Source organism: Pseudorca crassidens, chromosome 12 (genome assembly GCF_039906515.1).
Source record: "Pseudorca crassidens isolate mPseCra1 chromosome 12, mPseCra1.hap1, whole genome shotgun sequence".
Lineage (NCBI taxonomy): Eukaryota > Metazoa > Chordata > Mammalia > Artiodactyla > Delphinidae > Pseudorca > Pseudorca crassidens.
This window is the reverse complement of record NC_090307.1, coordinates 27,480,260-27,499,971: the sequence shown is the minus strand read 5'-3', so window position 1 is coordinate 27,499,971 and position 19,712 is coordinate 27,480,260. Positions and strand designations below refer to the sequence as shown.

The 19,712-nt window shown below is 48.6% G+C and overlaps 1 long non-coding RNA gene across 1 annotated transcript; it reads right to left on the bottom strand.

Annotated features, from left to right (window-relative positions):
- Positions 1–14,849: 14,849 nt before the first annotated feature.
- LOC137204107 (uncharacterized) lies at positions 14,850–18,313 on the bottom strand. The gene is made up of 2 exons (XR_010933426.1): positions 18,172–18,313; positions 14,850–16,144 (listed from the first exon to the last, which is right to left on the bottom strand). It is a non-coding gene; the product is annotated as an uncharacterized lncRNA (long non-coding RNA).
- Positions 18,314–19,712: the final 1,399 nt, after the last annotated feature.

Here is a 19,712-nt window from a genome sequence, read left to right as displayed (position 1 = left end):
ACTGATTAGCTCTTTGGGCTCTTGGCAGAGTACGTTTGTTTGTTGTGACATTAAAACTGTATACCATTAAAAATGTGAACCTTTCACTCAGCGGTGAAATATGCAAAATCTTCAGCACAGGCACCAACCAATCAGAATTAGCACCGGAAGTAGGGCTGGCACAACCTCCTGTGGCAGGTATGGGATTTACCCTCTCATCGCTAGACTGCAGATCCTGGGGAGCGACCAGGGCGGTGGGAAGGGCACTCCAGGCAGCTCCAGGAAGGGGCTCTTTGCCAACTGCGATTGAAATGTGGCATTATTTTAACAACTGATAGAACCAAAGTAGTGTATACTGTCAGAGAGTCAGTCTTGCATTCACCTAACCTGTCTGTGCCTCTAGTTCCTAACTCATAAAATGGGGATGAGAGTACCCGCTTTATGGGATTGTCATAGGAGTAAATGAATGGGGGCCATCAGTCGATGCCATCAGTCTCGCCAGCTTTGCACCAGTCAACATTGTTTGGCTAGCTCAGCCGGGAAGCGTGTAGACCAAATTAAACTTGTCTGTAGGCTACTAACAGTCTTACAGCAGCAAAGTTAAACCCTCACAGCATTTTTTTCAGAAGTGAAATACTTCAGAGAAAGCAATCAACAGTTTGTTTATGTGATAACTGGCATGGGGTGGTGAAAAATAAAATGTCCCAAGGTCTGCCTTAACTGCTAACAAGCTGTGTGACCTACCAAGGTCATCCTCCTCTCTGGATCTCAACTTCTTCATTTCTGAAGGGCCTGCCACTTGCAGGCCTACCACTGTGGTGGCGTGGGGCAATCAAATAAGGTAATAGAATAGTATAGGATGATTCAAAGCACTTTAGAAGTTTGAGACCCAAATGACTGTGGAAGCAAGGCTGTAATGGAAGTTAACACATTGGGCCAGACAAGTGGGGGACTGTGGCACACTGGAGAGAACATATGCTTTGTCCAAAGGGGAGAGCTGTGACTTGTCATGAGAGAATACAGGCTTGATGTTGCCAGATCTGTGGATTTTTCAAGAAAAGACATCTGGATTTTAAAAACGTATATGTGAAATTTCTGATTTGTAGACACTCTTGTGTGGCCATGGTCGGACCTCCTGAGTATACAGCTTGAATAGAACTGTTGGTACAGGAGTACTCCCTTCAGTCCTTCAGGAATGGGATAAAAAGCGACGAGCCCGGGGTGGCCCAGTGAACTGACCCTTATTTTGTAGAGGCTGCTGAGACTACCAAGCTCCAGGTGCATCTCTGTTGTAAGGGACAGAGGATGCCTCACGGAGCTGTGATCAGTTCCCATCCTTGGTCTCGTGTATTGCCTGAGTACATCTCTCTGGTTGGCTAGACAGTCAACTGAAGAGAATAGAGGCCAATTTCGTGTCATCAGTCTCACCAGCCCTGTAACCTAAATCAATCCTATTTGATCTAGCTCAGCCAGGGACTGTGTGGGCCAAATAAAACTTGTCTGCAGGCCTGATTTAGCCTGCAGGCTGCCAGTTTGCTGCCTGTGTACGATGCAGATTTCACTGGTTCAGCAAATACTAAATACTTGCTATGTGCTAGGCAGTGGGCCAGACTCCGGGGACATAAAGGTGACTGGAAGTCAGTCTTCCCCCTCAAGTAACTTTGGTGTAACAAACCATTGTCACAAAGCCTGACAAGTGCTGAGACAGAGCTCAATGCAGTGGGAACAAAAAGAAGGCTCCCTGAGCCACCTTTGGGGTGGAGTGAACAAATGGAGGAAGAGCTCCTGCAGAAGGTGATGGTGAGCTAAGTTTGCAGGATGGGTAGGAACTATGAGGTCAGAGGAGGTAGAAGGTGGAGGGTGTGGGTGGGTGCCGTTCCGAAGCTCAGGCAAAGCATGGAAGTGAGAGAGAAAGCATGGCTCATAGAGGAACTGCATTTTGGGGGGAAAGGGGGTGAATGGTGGGGAGTAAGCTGGAGATATAGTTGGGAGCCATGAGGCAAAGGGCCTTGAATGCCTCACTAACATCTCACAGATGCTCTAGCTGTTGGTCTCCACTAATAGAACATGTATATTACTCTCTAAAAGCCTGCACTTTGAGGCAGAAAATGAACGTCTAAACACATACATGCAGTGGAGGTGTACCTCTGAAATGACGGGAACACTAAAGTATTGTATGGAGGGGAGGAGTAAGAGCAGCTCCTTCTGGCAGTAAAATGGGGAGTGAATTAGAGGAGAATGGAATTGGAAGTGGGGAATATGATTAGGAAGCTTCTGCAGGAATTGAACAGATAAGAGAACAAGGCTGTATCAGGTGATGGGAAGGAGAAAAGGGAGGAGAGGTCAGAATGAAAAAATCAATTTAAGAGGTTGACTCTGGAGGACTTGGTTACGGAGTGTTGGGGGTACTCAGCATGTGAGTGAGGAAGGAGGAGTCAGGAAGAGAGGCTCCCAGGTTATTACATCCACTGAGTAGGAAATGCAGAAAAGGGATCAGGTGTGGAGAATGTAGCAGAGGTTTTTGAGTGTCCCATGTCATAGACCTCTAAGACAAGGACAGGTTATTGCACTTTGTACTCTCTGCCTTAAGAAGGAGACGTAGCACTTGGTGGACCTCTTTGGCTTTGGGACACAATACATACCATATTTGGAAGTACCGTTCCCGCCCATTCATTGAGCGACTTAGAGCAAGGAAGCGCTCTGCAGCAAACCCAGGCTACAATGCAAGCTGCGTTGCTGCTTGGACCATTATGATACAGCAAATCCAGTGGTGCTAGAAGCATTCCTGGTGGATTAAAGTACAGTGTGGAGTCTCTGGCAAGCCCCAATAGAAGGGGTGTATTATGGATCCTACAGGCTTTGGAGCAAGGCTATGCCTTCTGCAGCAGCGAGCTATTCACCATTTGTAAAGCAGCTCCCAGCTTGCTCTTGGGCCCTGACCATGCAACACCAAGTGACCAAAACATCAACTGCTCATCATGAGCTGGGTTTTGTACCATTCACATTATGAATCCAGGCAGGCCCAATGACAGTCCAGTCTAAGATGAAAGTAGTACATCTAGGACTGGGCAAAAGGCCAAGGGGCACAAGTAAGCTGCACAAATAGGCTAGCTGCACAGGCTTCTTCCTCAGACCTCCAAGGCAACCCCCCTGTTGTATAGATGACTCTCCCACAGTTCACACCAAGCATTTTCTTGTGACCAGCTGCTGGAGGAAGAAAGATCCCAGGCCTGGTTCAATGTGTTGGTGTTAGCCAAAAACAGGCTGCTGGTTTCACGAAAGCCCCAGTCAGGGTAGCCCTGAAGGACAGTGGTTAATGGAACCTCTCCCAGTGGGCAGAACTTCTAGAAGTATACCTGTCCATCAGTGTGGTCTAGAGGGAGAAGTCTGTATTCCATAAGGATATGTATTTTGAGCAGTGACAAAGGGCTTGGCTGGTCGGTCAGACCTGAAAGGAAAAAGAGAAGAGAGACAAGGAGGTCTGGGGAAGCGGCATGTGAGTGATCCTATGGGAGTGGGCACAAAGCGTGTGGGTCTTTATTATGTTTCTGCTAATGTTTGTCAGAGAGCACCCAGCACAGAGGAGGTGCTGAACAGCATGATGCCCTGTGGAGGTCAGCCTTGACCTCAGCCATCCGGGGCTTGCACGATGAGCCCACGAATAGGGTAGCCATGGTGAGGCATGGAGGCTAGGCATGGGCCCAACAGTGTGAGCTCCCTCTCAAGGTGGCTCTGGTCACTGCCATTGCTGACTGGTCTGTCAGCACAGAGACAGGCCCTGAGTCCTTGACCAGCCAGCTACCTGATGACAGTTCATTACATTTGGCCTCTTCCACCTTGGAAAGAGCAGCGAATCCACCTTCCTGGGGTTGATACCTATTCTAGCGTTCATCTGAGGGTTCACAAAGTACCTGATTTATTTACATATGATGCCTCATAACATCACATCTGACTAAGAGGCCCATCTGACAGCAAAGGAAGTGTGACAACGGGTATGTGATCACAGAATCCACAGGTCTGGTATATACCAAATCGCTGGAAGCCGTGGACCTAATAGGATGATGGAATGGTTTGTAAAAAACTCAGGTAATGTTTTGGAGGCTGTCTTTTTTCATAACCAGTTGAGGAAGGAAATCATGATGCTGTGTACATCCTGAGCACCCAGATGCCAAGGATCTTATGGTGTCTTTGGAACTTCTCTATCAGTGGGAAAGGCTGTATTTTACAGATGGCAACAAGGTCATGAGAAGAGATGTGAGGAGTTACGACAACTCACCAGGCTGCAGCCCATTCATTAGTGGATCCAGACTTAGGGCTTGAGAAGATTCTCTGCGTTTGCCCTGAGTCTCTGACATGTCAGCCCCGTGTAATAAACCTTGACTCTCCCTAACACCAGCAGGGATAGGTATAAGAGTTTGTCTCCCTTGTCGCTGAGCTGGATTTCCTGGTCACAAATGCCTCATTCAGAAGCCATAAAATGCAAGTCATTGTGCAGCAAGATAAATACATCTAGAAAGAGCTAACTTGCTACCTTGTGCTTAAACTTGGAAAGTAGTTTGTACAGATTTCATGTCAGATAAGATTCAGCTTGGAAGGTGACCAACCCTCACTAATTACAACAGTGGAGAAAGGAACCATCTCTAAGATGAAGACATCTATTGACCCTGCACTGAAACACATTCACATCAATTAAAAACCTCATTTAGTTTATGCATAAAATTTTAATTTTGGTATAAAGTTACACATTAAAGTAGCAGTTTATTGGGGAAAATTGTGTTTTTTAACATTAAGAAATCTTTATTGCTAATTTTCAATAAATTTTTTAATGTTTTCCATAAAAACAACAACAACAACAAAAAACCTCAGCTATTGTCCCAGCTCAAGGATGACACTAGGGTTAGGTGCTGTCATCCAGAATAGAGCTGATCTATGGCACTGTGTCCCCAGTTGCTAGAATACACAGGTCCAGGAATCAAAGGTGGATGTAGAATTGGTCCCTCTCCCCATCACTCTCAGTGGTCCACTTGTACCAGGTGAGAGGATGTCTGGAACTCAGGAGATTCACTCAGGAATATGTCTAGAACTCAGGGCTTCCATGCCTGGTGACATCAGAAGAACAGGCCCTTGCAACAACTATGGCCTGAAAAGGCCAAGTCCATTGAGGTCTCAGCCCTCTCAGGGATGTAGATCTGAGTCACCCCATCAGGCGAGCAACCTAGACCAGCTGACAATGAGGAAAATCTGGAAGAGGTAGTGGAGAAGGAAGACCATGATCAGCAGTGTCAGCTTCTAGACCTCCTGCAGCTGTGAGTTGGGTTGTAACTTGTCCCACTAACTCTCCTGTACAAAGCATTTTCATTGGAACAATTACGGCTGGCCACTACCTTGAGGCCTCAGTGACTGAATAGACTTAATGTGGGGGCATAAGTGGATCCGAGTGGTGCAGAGGGCAGATTGAATAGACTATTTGGGGTGCCCTGCCTCGCATCCCCTTCATCAGTCTCTGATTTTAGCTGCAGCCGTGATAGTTCTTTGTGAGCTTAGACTCATGCTGACAGCACCCCGAATTTAAGCACATGTGTGCACCATTCTGATATCTATTCTAGAGCCTTCTTCAAAGCCACGGGGGTCTGTTTGGCTTGCATAGCACAAACACAGCCCAGAAATTGGGGGAGCTAATGGCCCTGGAACAACCCTCTGCCATGGAGGATGGGAGCCAGTGGGTGGATGCTCCTGCCTCACCTGCCCTAGCTGGGGGATAAATGCCCAGCCTCACATTTTTTTGCGGTGGTGGTTAGACAATTCTGGGAGGCATTCCGCATGCTTCTTAGGAGAGCCCGGTGGAACTGAGCCCCCACTGCTCACAGCAGTGACTTTGATGTTGGACCTTGTATTGGCTTTTCCTCCTTTGCTCTCCCTCCTTCATTCCTCCCTCCTGTTTCATGAGACCACCTCCTAATTAAACTGCCTGCACCTGAGTGCTTGTCTCAGGCTCTGCTTCTGGGAGAATCTAAACTAAGACAGGGAGGAAGAGGCTGAGTTCACTCTGAACTTGACATGCTGTAGAGACATCCAGTGGAAATAGGCATCAGGCAGCGGCCGTATGACTTTTGGAGGTGTAGACTTACATATTAGCATAAGGTGGCAGATAAAAACCACAGCCACCCCTCCCCTCCTCCAAAAAAAAAAAAAAAAAAGAGGCCAGTGGAAGAAAGGCACCCTTCTAGGGCAGTGGTTCTCATCCAGGGGCCATTTGACAATGCCTGAGGTCATTTTTAGTTGTCCGCAACGTCGGAGTGGGGGATGGGAGATCGATGCTACTACTGGCATCTAGTGAGTAGAGATCAGGGATGCTGCTAAACATCCTGCAATGCATAGGTCAGATCTCCATAACAAAGAATTGTCCAACCCCAAATGTCAATAGTGCTGAGGTTAAGAAACTGTTCTGAGAAGATTGCAAAGGAGCTGTGGTAGGAAGAAAACCAGGAGAGAGCAGTGCTGTGAAAGCCAGAGTTTCCTAGAGCCAGAAGGGCCAGCAGGTCAGTGCTACAGAGGGGCAGGAGAGATAGGAACTGATAATCGTCCATTTAGTTTAGCAACAAGGACATTTACTAATGTAGTTTCATCAGCAATATGGAGGCAGAGGTCAGTTTGGAGTCAGGAAAGGAGGACAGGAAGGCGGTTAGTGAAGACAAGGACAGACTCTTTCCAGGAGATTTGAGATGAACAAAAGGAAGGGGTGTTGGGATGAGCTACAAGGAGCTATAGAGTGGAGGGAGAGCTTAAGAAGATATTGGAAAGACAAACACCCTGTAGACGCTGATGATAAAGAACAAGTAGGGATTTGGAAAGGGCCATCTGCAGGGGAGAGGTAGTGGGGTAACAGGCTATGAATAACTACTTGTTGATTGATGATATACGGTCATTTAGTGCATTGAGATTTGTATTGCTCTGCTCTCCCGAAGGAGTCTCCTTGGGGAATTCCCTGGCAGTCCAGTGGTTAGGACTCCGCGCTTCCACTGCAGGGGGCACAGGTTTGATCCCTGCTAGGGAACTAAGATCCCGTACGCTGCATGGTGCAGCCAAAAAAAAAAAAGTCTCCTTGGGGAGTTTGTCTGTTTTCTTGCCTGGTAGTTTTCAGAGGTGAGCACAAGGCTATTGAGGATACTCAGGTCCCTCCAGGATGTCAGCTGAGCCCGTCCTCTGTGGAATGCCTGTGGAAATCCCAAGTTCCCTTCAAGATGTTTGCGGACTTGTGTTTTAGGTTTTGGGGGTCACCTCTGTCTCTTGGTTCCTGTGTCTATATGTGCACGCCCTGTTCTGCCGTGGATTTAAGCTTGAACATGAACTCCTTCTCTCATTCTGCAGAAATCACCCCACACCAAGCATTTGGGTGCGTGGCTGCGTCTGGGTTCTTGCGGTGCCCACACCTGCGCCGTTTGGTAAGCGCCTTACTCCTCCTCTTGCCTTCCCTGCTCCTCATCTGTCTCCTGCAAATTGCCCTCATCTCCAAATTCTTCTCCGCCCATATACTCAGCCCTCCTGAGCTCCCAAACAGGCGTAGCCCAAATCATCCTGGTGCACAGTAGACAAGAATGCTTCTCTTAGACAGATTCATCCTCCAGCAGAGAATGGTTATGGCTTAAAATTGTGAAAATGTGCTTTCTGTAAGACTGCAAATTCAGTCTTAGAGGGTTTGGGGACCTCTAAGATTTATGCCCAAACCCACGACAGTGACTCACTCTAAACCAGGATAGCCCCATGCTTCAAGACTATTGTGTCACCTTGTAAGGTATCAGCTCCTCCAGCGACAGTGCAGGGAGAAGCTGGGAGCAAAGCTAGAGGCGAAGAAGAGGCCCGGCTGGGAAAAGGGTCCAATTACCTCGACTTCCTCCTCTGTCTCCAGGTGTGCTGGCCTAGAATTTAGCAGGCCCAGCTTCTGGAACTTGTTCCTCATCAGCCTCGTGATCTTAAGCCCCGGTGTTCTCGTCTGTAAAGTGAGGATAATAAGGGAGGAATAAAGACTTGATGAAATAGGATCTATGAATATCTGCCTCATAGTAGCTACTTAATATGTTCTAGATGCACGTCTCCCTCTGCTTTTGCAACCCATTTCTTGCCTGGGTGCTCAGAATGATTAGCTAAGTGTTTGGTGACCCTAGACAACTTCCTTCTTCAGTACTGGCCGATCAGTCAGCACGTGGGAGTGGAGCACCGCACCTCACCAGTGTCTCGGGTGGGACGCAAGATCCCAGCGTGCCCCCAAGAGCTTCCGCTCTCCCTGGGGAGATGAGAGCGGTCAGAGCACAGGGAAGACACTGTGGAACTGATAACATTTCATTACAATTTTTATTGAAAATTTTTTTTTGTATTTTGAGCTCCCATGAGGCAATTGGCGCTGCTTTCCACACCTACTCACCAAGTCAGGGCCAGGCCACCCCCAAGCTCACGGCGGTGGAGGCTCCTGGTGCAATACTGGCAGTGCCCAGCAGGGGCCGGCCTAGCTCTTCTCGGGCTGAGAGCCGCAGATGGAGATTTGATGGAGACTCTGCCTCTAAGAAAGGGATTTGCAGACTTTTTGGACCACGATCCACAGTAAGACATGCATTTTACCTCACGACCCAGTATAGGTCTGCGCGCACGTGTATTTTGCTAAACAATACTTACTCTTACTACCTGGGTGCCTTCTGATCTAGTTTGTTCAGTTCTGTCCTGGATTAGATCATTTGAAAAATACCGCTCACACCTACCAATAGATGGAGACCTATACTCCGAAACTCACTGGGAATCTAAGATGGGGGAGTGGGGACAGCGGGGGGTGGGGAGATTAGGGGTCACCTAGGAAAGGACCCCTCGGTACAGCCATTGAAAGTGTGGGCCTGGGGCTGCCATGTGTGATCCCAGCTCTGCCCTTTTCTCCGTCTGTGGCCTGAATGACTTACTCCACCCCTCTGTGCTCAGTAAAAGACAGCACTGGTTATAATAACAGCTCCTTTCCCACTCAGAAGCAAGGATGGCTGCAGAGTGCCAGTCAAAGCTTGCCCGGTGTGTCGTGGGTTCATTGATTTAACATGTGTTGACACCTGTCACTGAAGATAATGGAGTAGAAAGCTCCCGGCCTGGCCAAGGTGGCCAAGAAGCACACAGACGATGACAACAGATGTGATGGGTGCAGAGGTGGTGATGATCACTGAGCACTCTGGGAACACGTGGGTATCTGGAGGACTCCTTAGCTTAGGGCCTCTCCAAGCATGATCCCGGGGCAGCAGCAGAGCTCAGGAACTTGTTAGAAATGCACGTTCTCAGGTCTTAACCCAGGTATATGGAATCAGGAACTGGGGGTGGGCATGGCTATCTGTTTAATAAGCCCTCCTGCCAATGCTGATGCATATTCCAATTCGAGAGCGACTGCCAGCAGTTACCTGATTTTGCCGCACCTTGGAGTCATCTTGGGGGCACCCAGAACCAACCTGATCACATCTGGGAGTGGGAGTCAGGCATCAGTAGTTTGAAAAAAGATTCCCAGGTGATTCCAATGTGTAGCAAAGTAGGGCAACCACTGCCCCCAGCCAAACCTATGGGGTGGGGCATCTGAGAAAGCTTCCTGGAGGAGGTGCCATGTAGGTAGAAGCCTTAAATGCAGTGGGGGCTTGTGTGTAAACTTGGGATGGAGGGCTGATGGGGGTTCCTGGTGCCCATAGAAGTTTCCAAAGGGACCGTAATCTAGTTTGAAGGAGCTGGGCTCTGGAGACAAGCCATCTGGGTGTGAATCACACTGCACACTTACTGGCTAGTGTGACCTCAGGCAAGTCATCCCAACAGTAAGAAGTGAGGTTTCTTGTATGTGCTTAATCCTCACAGCGACCCCATATCTTGGGAGCTTAGTGTGACAAGACGTGACACTGGAGAGATGGGGGAACAAAGCCGCAGAAGGCGTTATCACCGTGCTCTTGACCTGAAGGCCCTGGGAAGCCACTGGAGAGTGTCAGTGCAGGGGAGGCGTGTGGAGATGTGTGTGGAGAATGTGCTAGAGAACAACATGCCTGGAGGAGAGTAGTCAAGGAGGGGGCCCGTCGCCACCACACAGGTCATATGTGACGGTGGCCCGCCTGCCAGAGGGATGATAGAAGACCTGTCAAGATGGTGAAATAGGCAGGACTTGGAGGTGAGGAAATGGCCCATTTCTGGGCTCGACGAACTGGGTGGTCTGTGTCCAGAGTTGGGGAACCCCCTACACCTAGCCCTACCAGTAGGTTTCCTCTTTGTTCAGTAGACGGAGGGCTGGAGATAGGCATGGTCAGAGCGGGCCTTTTGACACTGTGGCGCCCCGCCTCTGCACCCCACCACACACATAATTCCTGATAACGGTTTGGGCATCTTAGAGTCATTCCTTGGCTGAAGGCCGTGAAGGCCCGTCCAGGCGGGTTGACTTCTTGTCTCTGAATGTGTCATGCATGTTCCCACCCCCAGGCCTTGGCCCATGCCTCCCTCTCCTCCCTATCAGAATCCTGCCTTCAGTCCATCCTCCTCCACAGACACACTCCAGGGCTTGTGTCCTTGAAGGCCTCCTAAGCACAGTGACTGTCCTGCAAAGGACAGCGTCCCAGATGTGCCACTCAGTCCTGTTGTCAGGCCTGCACCTGTGGCACCTGGAACAGAAGCACCTGGAGTCTGAGGAGGGTCTGCACACCTCTGCCTGTCCCACCAAGACTGGCCCAGTGTTTTGCTGAGCAGATGTGCGGGTAAGGCCCCCTGATTGTGTTGGGAGGAAAACACAGGATTCAATTACTGGCCAGGAAGGCCTTGTTGAGAATTAGATTATCAGAATTGTCAGCTGAGGCCTCGGGCCCTTAGAGGCTCAGTGGGAGAGAACAGAAGGTGGAAACTTGAGAGTGTCATCCTCCTAGGGTCTTAGGGGGCTGGGCACATCCCTCTGGTTTCTGTGATGTGGTCCCTTCTTCATCCTGAAGTGAGAGGTGGAGACAGCTGGGCCCTTGGTGCCTCCCTGCCCAGCCCCCTCCAAGGCAGCTTCTCCCAGCAGCTGGCCATGGAGGTGACGGATGCTGCCAGCTCCCAGCAAGGGACAGAACCAGGGGCAGTGTTCAAGAAAGACCAGTTAGCTGCTAAGGGCCCACTGACTGTGCCTAAGGCCATGTTAGGTGCTGCCCAGGAGGTGCCAGAAATATTAAGACCAAAGTTCCAGAAACAATAAGAGAATGGTATAACGTGAAGGGCTAAATTGTGTAACACAGGTGCTAATACCTGGGGGATAGGAAGTGAGAGCTCAGACTTTGGACCCAGACAAACCTGAGCTTGTTCACCAGCTAAGGGACACTGAGCAACACAGGAACCTAAACTTCTCTAAATCTCAGTTTCCTCATCTGCTAAATGGGGGTGATAATAGCACCTGTTATTCAGGTGATTAAAAGTTTATATATATTCAAAAGTATGATACAGTGATTAATTGATACACATGATAAAGAATGTAAAGTCTTTTAGCCAAGTGCATGGCACAGAACAAGCTCTAATAAGTGGTAGCTATTGCTATTGCTGCTGCTTCCTTCTGGTTGTGAGTCATTACAGGAGTTCAGGAAAGGGTGAATCCACTGAATGATCCTGACTGGCCTGAAGAGACAGGACTTGTAGGATGGGTTAGAGAAGAGAAGAAGGACTAACCAGCCAGAGGGAGCAAAATGTCCTGATTTTCAAAAGGAGAATAATATGGTTCCTGGGACATAAGCTTAATGTCACTCAACAGCATTCTAGAATTATTAAACAGATGGTCTGGGAGCACTTTACAGAGAACCATACTCATTCCAGAATTAATTCATTAAATCATGTCAAACCCAAATCCCCATTACCAAAGGATTTTTTTTCAATCATTCAACATATTTATTGTTAGCATGTTAGGAAAAGCAAAGGTTATCTTGGCAAGCACTGAGCGAAGCTTCCCTTGCTGTCCGTGTGGACATGAGAGAGACATGTGAGCAAGGTGAGGCAGAGTGAGGTGAGGTCTGTAACAGTATGAACAGTTTTGCCCCAAGAGCTGGACCAGCGGATGGCTGTCAACCTGGAGCTCTGTCCCTGGCGGCAGCCACGGGACTCTGGTCCAGCCACTGAACAGCCAGCGGAACACGTGGGAGGGAGGACACAGTAGAGTCACTGTGACACTTCAGGATTCAGCTAATTAGGAGCAAAAAATAATAGCAGAACAGCAGAGAAATCACATTTTATGTTAAATGTTTTTTTCCAGTGGGATAATATAAGCTCATGGTAGAGAATCTGGAAATTATAGAAGATCAGGAAGATGTACCTAAAAGATACCTGTAATTTTCCCTGAATGGCATAGTTTAAGAAGAATGATGGTGAGAATGGGAATTCAGGGAATACCTAAGATGAGGAGAGTTCAGGATTGTTGAACCTAGAAAAGGGTTCATGCTGTATCAATCTTTGAAGAGTGGACAGGCTAACAGGAGGAACGTGTAGGCTCTCCTGTAGTGTTCCAGAGAGCAGAACTAGAACACAGAGCCTCCCAGAGGCCCGTCTCTGCTCACCAAGAATGAAAGCACTGTCGAAGAAGCGCCCCCCAGTGGACGGGCTGCCTTGGGAGGGAGAGGTTCCCACTCATCAGGGGTATTTAAATGCAGAAGCTGGTTCTTAGGCACTCTCTTCTCTGAATGTTAACGAAGACCCCTTGCCCTGCTCTGGTCCCTTTCGCCTCTCAGATTTGTGTATCTATAGGTGAAGACATGGAGGCAGAAGGAAATGTGTTATCACTGAGAGAAGAGAGCATGTTGCAAAATGCTGTGCTCTCAACTTCGCTGAAAGCAGAAAGTTAAGCATGTGTTCGTTGAAAAGAGATGGCAAGAAAATGAACATTAATGTTTGTACTGTGCTTTGGTTCGTTTTGGTTTTCCCAACTTTTCTACATCGACCTGTTTAAAATACAGTCAACGTCATGTTAAAGTAAAGTAAATGTGTCTCTTACACGTGTGAGGCTACTTTTTCTTAATTTTTTGGCCGCACCGTGCAGCATGTGAGATCTTAGTTCCCCAACCAGCGATCAAACCTGTGCCCCTCACTTTGGTAGCACGGAGTCTTAACCGTTGGACTGCCAGGGAAGTCCGAGGCTACTTTCTTTGCTGAAACAGTAAACTAGGGAGGGGGTAAGAGGGAAGAGTCTAGATAAATATTTAGGGCGGGGTTGATTGTAGAAGGCCTTGAAAGTCAGGTAGACTGTTTAGGTTTGATGGCCACTACAATGGCGATGCCAAGGTCAGCAAATGACTATTTGCTGGGCCAAACTAGGACTGATAATTGGACAGATAACAGCCTATTTGTGGGGATGAGAGGACAGAATACAGTATCTGAAACTGCAAAACTCACAGAAAAGCATTATCACAGTAGGAAGCCTTATGGAGTCCTTAAGGGAGTGATACTCATTTGCTGATTCATTCATTCAGTCGAGTATCATTTATTAAGCCCTATCTGTATGCCAGACACTGTGCTATGTGCCTGATGCAATTAGGTCCTTTGAGAGCTGAGTGCAGGACACACTAGAAGATAACGTGGGGATAAAATGTCCTATTAGATGGTCCCTGCAAATCTAGGTGAGATGTTCTGAGTCTCAGGAGTTGGGGTGGTGAGAATCGAAATTCTAGTGATACTTAGAGGTAGTCTTTGCTTGCCTTGCAGTTGCACTAAGGGTCTTTTTCAGCACTTTGACCAGGGCGGAGTTCACAGCAGGCACTCAACAAACATGTGGCAAGTAAATCAGAATGTGGTGGAAGAAGGGCTTGCAGTCACTTCATGTATACAGTCATCCCTCTGTATCCATGGGGATGCTCAAATCTCTTACATAAAATGGTGTAGTAATTGCATATAACCTACAAACATCATCCCATATATTTTAAGTCATCTCCAGATCACTTATAATACCTAATACAATTTAAATGCTATGTAAATAGTTGTAAATAAAATATATTTAAATAGTTGCTGGGTGTGTGGCAAATTCAAGTTTTGCTTTTTGGAACTTTCTGGAAATTTTTTTTCAAATATTTTGATCAGCAGTTGGTTGAATTTGAGGATGTGGAGCCTGAGAATATGGAGGACTGACTGTCGTTAGCTCATTGCTGGTCATGCTGGTGTAGAAATGGCTACTGGGAACATTCCTGTGGCTCACTGTGAAAGGTGCAGGGCCAGAGATTGTATCACACTAAGTGTGTCCCCCTGAGGCTGGGCTGTGAACACGTGGGCACTGTAGGAGAATAAACTTTGAAATGATGAAGCCGGAAGCTAGTCTGGGGAACATTCTTCTGATCTTCAAATGCATAAAATCAAAAACTTTTGTTCTTATCAATTCCTATTCAAAATGGAAGTGCAATCCTAGAATTGATAAAGATTCTCTCCTTGACCAAACCCTAGTCAGGCTCCTCTGAATTCCCTTATCAACTGGGCCCTCACTATTGGGCTTCTGTGTTTGTCTCTGCATTGCCCAGTTTTAACAAGAATCCTACTACGTCAGTCAGTTTAGCCAGAATCCGCCCCTCCTTATCTGATCACCCTCTTCCTCCAGCATCCCCCACTGATGTCTGATCACCCTGTCCTGCCTTCTGCAAGAAACCCCTCCCCCTGATGCTTCCTCTTAGTAATTTTCCATCCACTGACTAACACCCTGTTCCTTGGCTATAAATCCCACTTTCCTTGCTGTATTCAGAGTTGAGCCTGATCTCTCTCCCTTCTACAAACCCCATTGTAGTAGCCAGCCCCCCCTTGAATAAAGTCTTCCTGACCATCTTTAACAAGTTTCAGGAATAATGATTTTTTTTAACATAATACACACTCTTTTTCAAAATGGGAATCACATGAAATAGAATTTATCAGATTTTTGGTGTTTAATTTTTTGGCTGATTTGAACAAGAAAACTTGAAATGCCCTGAATTCCTATAGTTTACATACAAAAGAAACTGATAGAGGTTTTCCCCAAATTTAACAACAATCCCAAACATTTACATGCCAATACCAATAATAATTTGTGAATGTGAACATTTTCTAAACTATCCATAATCAAAACACAAGTTTGGATCAGCCACGTTAGAGGAAAGACTAGGCTATCTTTCCATTTTCTCTGTGGAGAACAAAACAGTTACAGAATTGTCTCAGGAAGAGGTATTCAAAGAGTATACAGACAAAAAAAGATAGAAATACAGTAGAGGGACTTCCCTGGTGGTCCAGTGGTTAAGACTCTTCGCTCCCAATGCAGGGGGGCCCGGGTTCGATCCCTGGTCAGGGAACTAGATCCTGTATACATGCTGCAACTAAAGATCCCGTGTGCCGCAACTAAGACCCGGCACAGCCAAATAAATTAAAAAAAAAAAAAAAAAAAAGAAGAAGTACAATAGAGGTAGATTGGGCTGGAAATTAATTAAAATGTTATGTTATTTTTCTGGATTTTGTGATGTTTGTGGTACTTCTCGGCTTTTTTTTCCTTTTTCTTTTTTGGCTGCACCGTGTGGCATGCAGGATCTTAGCTCCCCAACCAGGGATCGAACCCATGTCCCCTGCAGTGGAAGCACGGAGTCTTAACCACTGGACTGCCAGAGAAGTCCCCTCTTGGCTTTTTTTTTTTTTTTTTTTTTCCGGTACGCGGGCCTCTCACTGCTGTGGCCTCTCCCGTTGAGGAGCACAGGCTTCGGACGCACAGGCCCAGTGGCCATGGTTCACGGGCCCAGCCGCTCCGCGACATGTGGGATCTTCCCGGACCGGGGCACGAACCCGCGTCCCCTGCATCGGCAGACGGACCCTCAACCACTGTGCCACCAGGGAAGCCCCGGCTTTTTAATATTTGTAATTTAGTATGCTTTTTTCCTCATTCTAGATAAATTTTCAGGTTTGTACTCATTTTAATTGTGTTTTTGTTATTTTGTATTCTTTTTCTTTCAGAGCCCCCCCTTCAACCAAAACAAATGTACAAACAAACAAAATAACCACCCTGTGTAAGCTTCAGGCCCCTCTGTCCCTGCCCCACAGATGCATGACTTTGTGACCCTCGTTGGGCCTCCGTGTCTTTCCTCCCAGTGAGGGCTGTTGCCCTGAGCTTCCACCAGACGCTCTTCCAGGGAGAATTAAGAGATGAGCCAGATAATCCGGCTGTCAGGCCTCACGCCTGCACAGGCAAAGTACAAGACATCCAGTATTTCATCCGATCCTTACTGCAAACCATTCGGAATAAAACCCAATTTTTAATTACGGAAACGTTCACATTTACGCACAAGTAGGTGGAATAACTCCAGTCCATGCTATGGGCTGGGCTTGGTGAGGTGAGGGGAGTGCTGGGCTAGGTATGGGGGCCAGAAGTTAAATCTCTGCGGGCTGAATCCTCTTTCTCTACACTCCCTGCCCCATGCTTCTTGGTGCTGGGCGTGTGTGATTATGTGGTCACATCTGCACACTTCTGCCCGGCTTGGAAATGGGCAGAACCTCTGGTCTATGGGAAAGGTGCAAGAAGCCGCAGCAGCCTTGGGGCTCCTTCAAAACATGAGATGGGATAGAGGCTGCTCCTCCCAGGGGCCTGATGGGCACAGGTCCCCGGGTGGCAGGCCTGGGGACCGGCAGGGACAACACTGGAATCACTGAGGGAGCTTTTGCCACTTATGTGCTGTGCACCTCACGCAAGCCTATCCTGATACAAGCTGGAGAAGGGAGAGGACAGGGACATTCTGGAAAATTTCGCAGGCAAATCTGATACCCACCCACTTTCCGCATGAGAACCATGGCCTGAGCGGCTCCTGGGAGTAAATGGGAGCCTGGGGGTGGGGGGGGGCAGCCAGACCTGCTCACCACTGAATGGAGCACCTGCCCCTAGAGGAGCATGGAGCAGAGCTGAAAGCCAGGCCACCTGGGGTGAACGGCTGACCCACCTCCTCGCAAGCCATTTGACCCTGGCAAGTCGCTTGACCTTGGAATCTGCCTACTTATCTAAACAACGGAAGTAATCGAAGCACCTTACCTTAAATGTGATAATGCACACACTGCACTTAGCACCTAAAGAATTAGACACGTACCGCTCAAAAATGTTAGCCACACTAACGTAAATTTCCTTCGTTGACATCAGCCACAGGTGAAGAGAAAGGTGTAAGTGGCGGGCTTTCCTCGCTCCTTCATATTGAGGAGGCAGGAGGCAAGATGAAGGCCAGAGGCTCATCCTGAAATCCAGTCCGGCTTGAATCTCCTTCCAGCTCTGCTGGGACCACCCTCTTTTGTCGGAAGCTGGGGAGACGGGTTTGGGGGATGAGTCTCTGTGTCATCCACTCCCATCCCTTCTGTGGGCAGCTGGGGGCTGTCCCAGGAGTGGGGAGAGCCCACAGACAGTCTTCCCTTGTCAGCTGGAACAGGTGGGAAGACTGGAACCAGAGGAGGGACCTGGGCTGGGGGGTGAGGGGCGGTGGGAACGGTGAAGGAGGCAGTTCTTCATAGGCGTCCCCTTCTCCCCTTTTCCCTCTTGTCTGGCAGCCCTGAACCCCCAAGTGCTCAGGTCTGCACACTACCAAAGTGCCCGCTCAGGAGGAAAGGGGCTTAAACTCATTTCATGAAGGTGTCAAGGACCAGATGCAGTTCATCTAAGACCAGGCGATGCCTTGGAGTGATTTTCAAATGGCAGCAGAACCCTTTCTTCAAATGCTCTCACTCAAGTGCTCAGACTGGGGAGGGACTGGGGGATTGGCACCCTCCCCTTGGTGCCTCTGGGGGCCCCTAGGGCTGAGGAAGCGAGTTCTACAAGGGAAGGTCTCCTCAGCCATGAGGCCCACTCGGCGCCCTCCCCTCCTGAAGCCAGTCAGGGCAGAGTCAGCACTCGATCAGTACTCTGTTTTCTACTCCTGTTGGGCCCTTGGTAGGTGGGCAGTAGGGACTGAGGCATGACCTTCTTCGATACCCACCCTGCCAGGCAGCTCCTGGCCTGTGATGCCCTCCTGGATGCTTGGACGTGGACCCAGCGCCAAGCCTTCTGTGCCCCACACTCTGGGGTCAGAAGGCCAACACCTCTGAAATTAATCCAGGCTTAATTAGATGGACTGGGACACGTGGCAGCCACAGCAGCCATTTGGTAATGCGGCTAAGGAGCTGCACCCTCCTGGAGATGAGACAAATCTAATGTCCAAGGGCCTCCGGGCTGCGCCCTTTCAGATAACTTACTGCGCCCACCCCACCGCTGGGCGCTCACAGGTCCTGTGTGCTGGCCACCGGGCTCCCTGTTCTATCCTCAGATGTGTGTGACGCCTCCCTGCACGCGGCAGTCACAAGTAACAGATTTGATGTACAGACAGCCAAATGGAGGAGCTTAAAACAGAGCCGAGAGAAAAAAGTCAGAGAGGGAGATCTGTAACACAACCCATTTGCATTCATTAAAACTATATGGGGCCCAAACAAGAAGGCACATGTGTAAAAAATACGAAATCTGCTAGAAAGGTGCCCTATGCAGAGGAGACAGAGGGAAAAGGCAGTGGGACCAAGAGGAGATGAGAGACAGAGGGAGAAATGGATTTCTATTGTGTTCAAGCCCCTCCACATCTCAGGTCAGTTTATAACCGCAGTCCACCTGCCCTCCCAGCATAAGCAGCTTGCACCTGCTGGTGTCTGTCTCACCTTCCATCTCCATAGCTCCCACAGCCCTTCCTTACTGTGCACTCTGTGCTGGGTGCTGGATCCATGTCTTTTCCTCGGGTTGTTCACACTCCCCACTGCCTCTCCAGCTTCTCTAAATCCCACTTGACTTTCACAGTCTAGTTCAGACCCCATGTCTGCCTGCAAGCCTTCCCTGACCATTTCAGGTCAAGCCTCTGATAGACTGTCCCTCCCTGCCCAGCGAATCCATGAGTCCCCTCCCTTTCCTGGGTGGAGAGGCGGGGGAGACAGGAATGTGAACCTCCCCAGCTTGGGATGGCGGGAGTCTCAGGTGGCAGAGGGAAGGCGAGTCCTAATTTTAGCTACAAACCCACAGGTTGTAGGCATGTGGAGGAAACATGACCTCTCGGTAATAGATTACACTCCTCGTGGATGTTCTTGGGCATATGCCCCCCCTCCTCACACACACACACACACACACACACACACACACACATACACACACAGAGAGATGTCTTCAGGCCCACAAACAAGGCAGCAAGCCCAATTGTGCCTGAAACAGCTGAGCAGTTGGGTCTAAAGAGGTAAAGAACAAAATTCCACCCTCCCCCCCACTACTAGTGTAACCATCTTGGGTACACGAGAGTAGCTGTGGCAGCTGGCAGAACTATGACTCATGGAAGGACACTGGGATGGCCCAGGAAGAGGGCTAGGTGGGAGGGGTCTGAGCTCACCCTCCAAGCCTAGGGGGTAAGAAGGTGCTGGAAAGGGCCCTGGAGCCTGGGCCATGCCTTCCTCTCCCCCAGTCTTTCCCCACTTGTGTCTGTTTGCCCTTCTACGTTTTGGAATTTTGATAGTTTTCTGAAGTTCACCTCCTCTGTGAAGCCTTCCTGGATTCCATCAGGCACAGAAGTTCCTCCTACCCTTTTCATGTCTCTATTATAACTTTTAGGACATTGTGTCAAATTCTTCTCTTATTCTAAACTATGACCATCCAGGTGTAGGATTCCTAGTCCCTAGTATGGTGCCTGGCACAGAGGAGGTAGATGCTACACAGCAATAATAAAATGAGATATCCCTAATATATAAAGAATAAAAACAGAAAGAAAAAA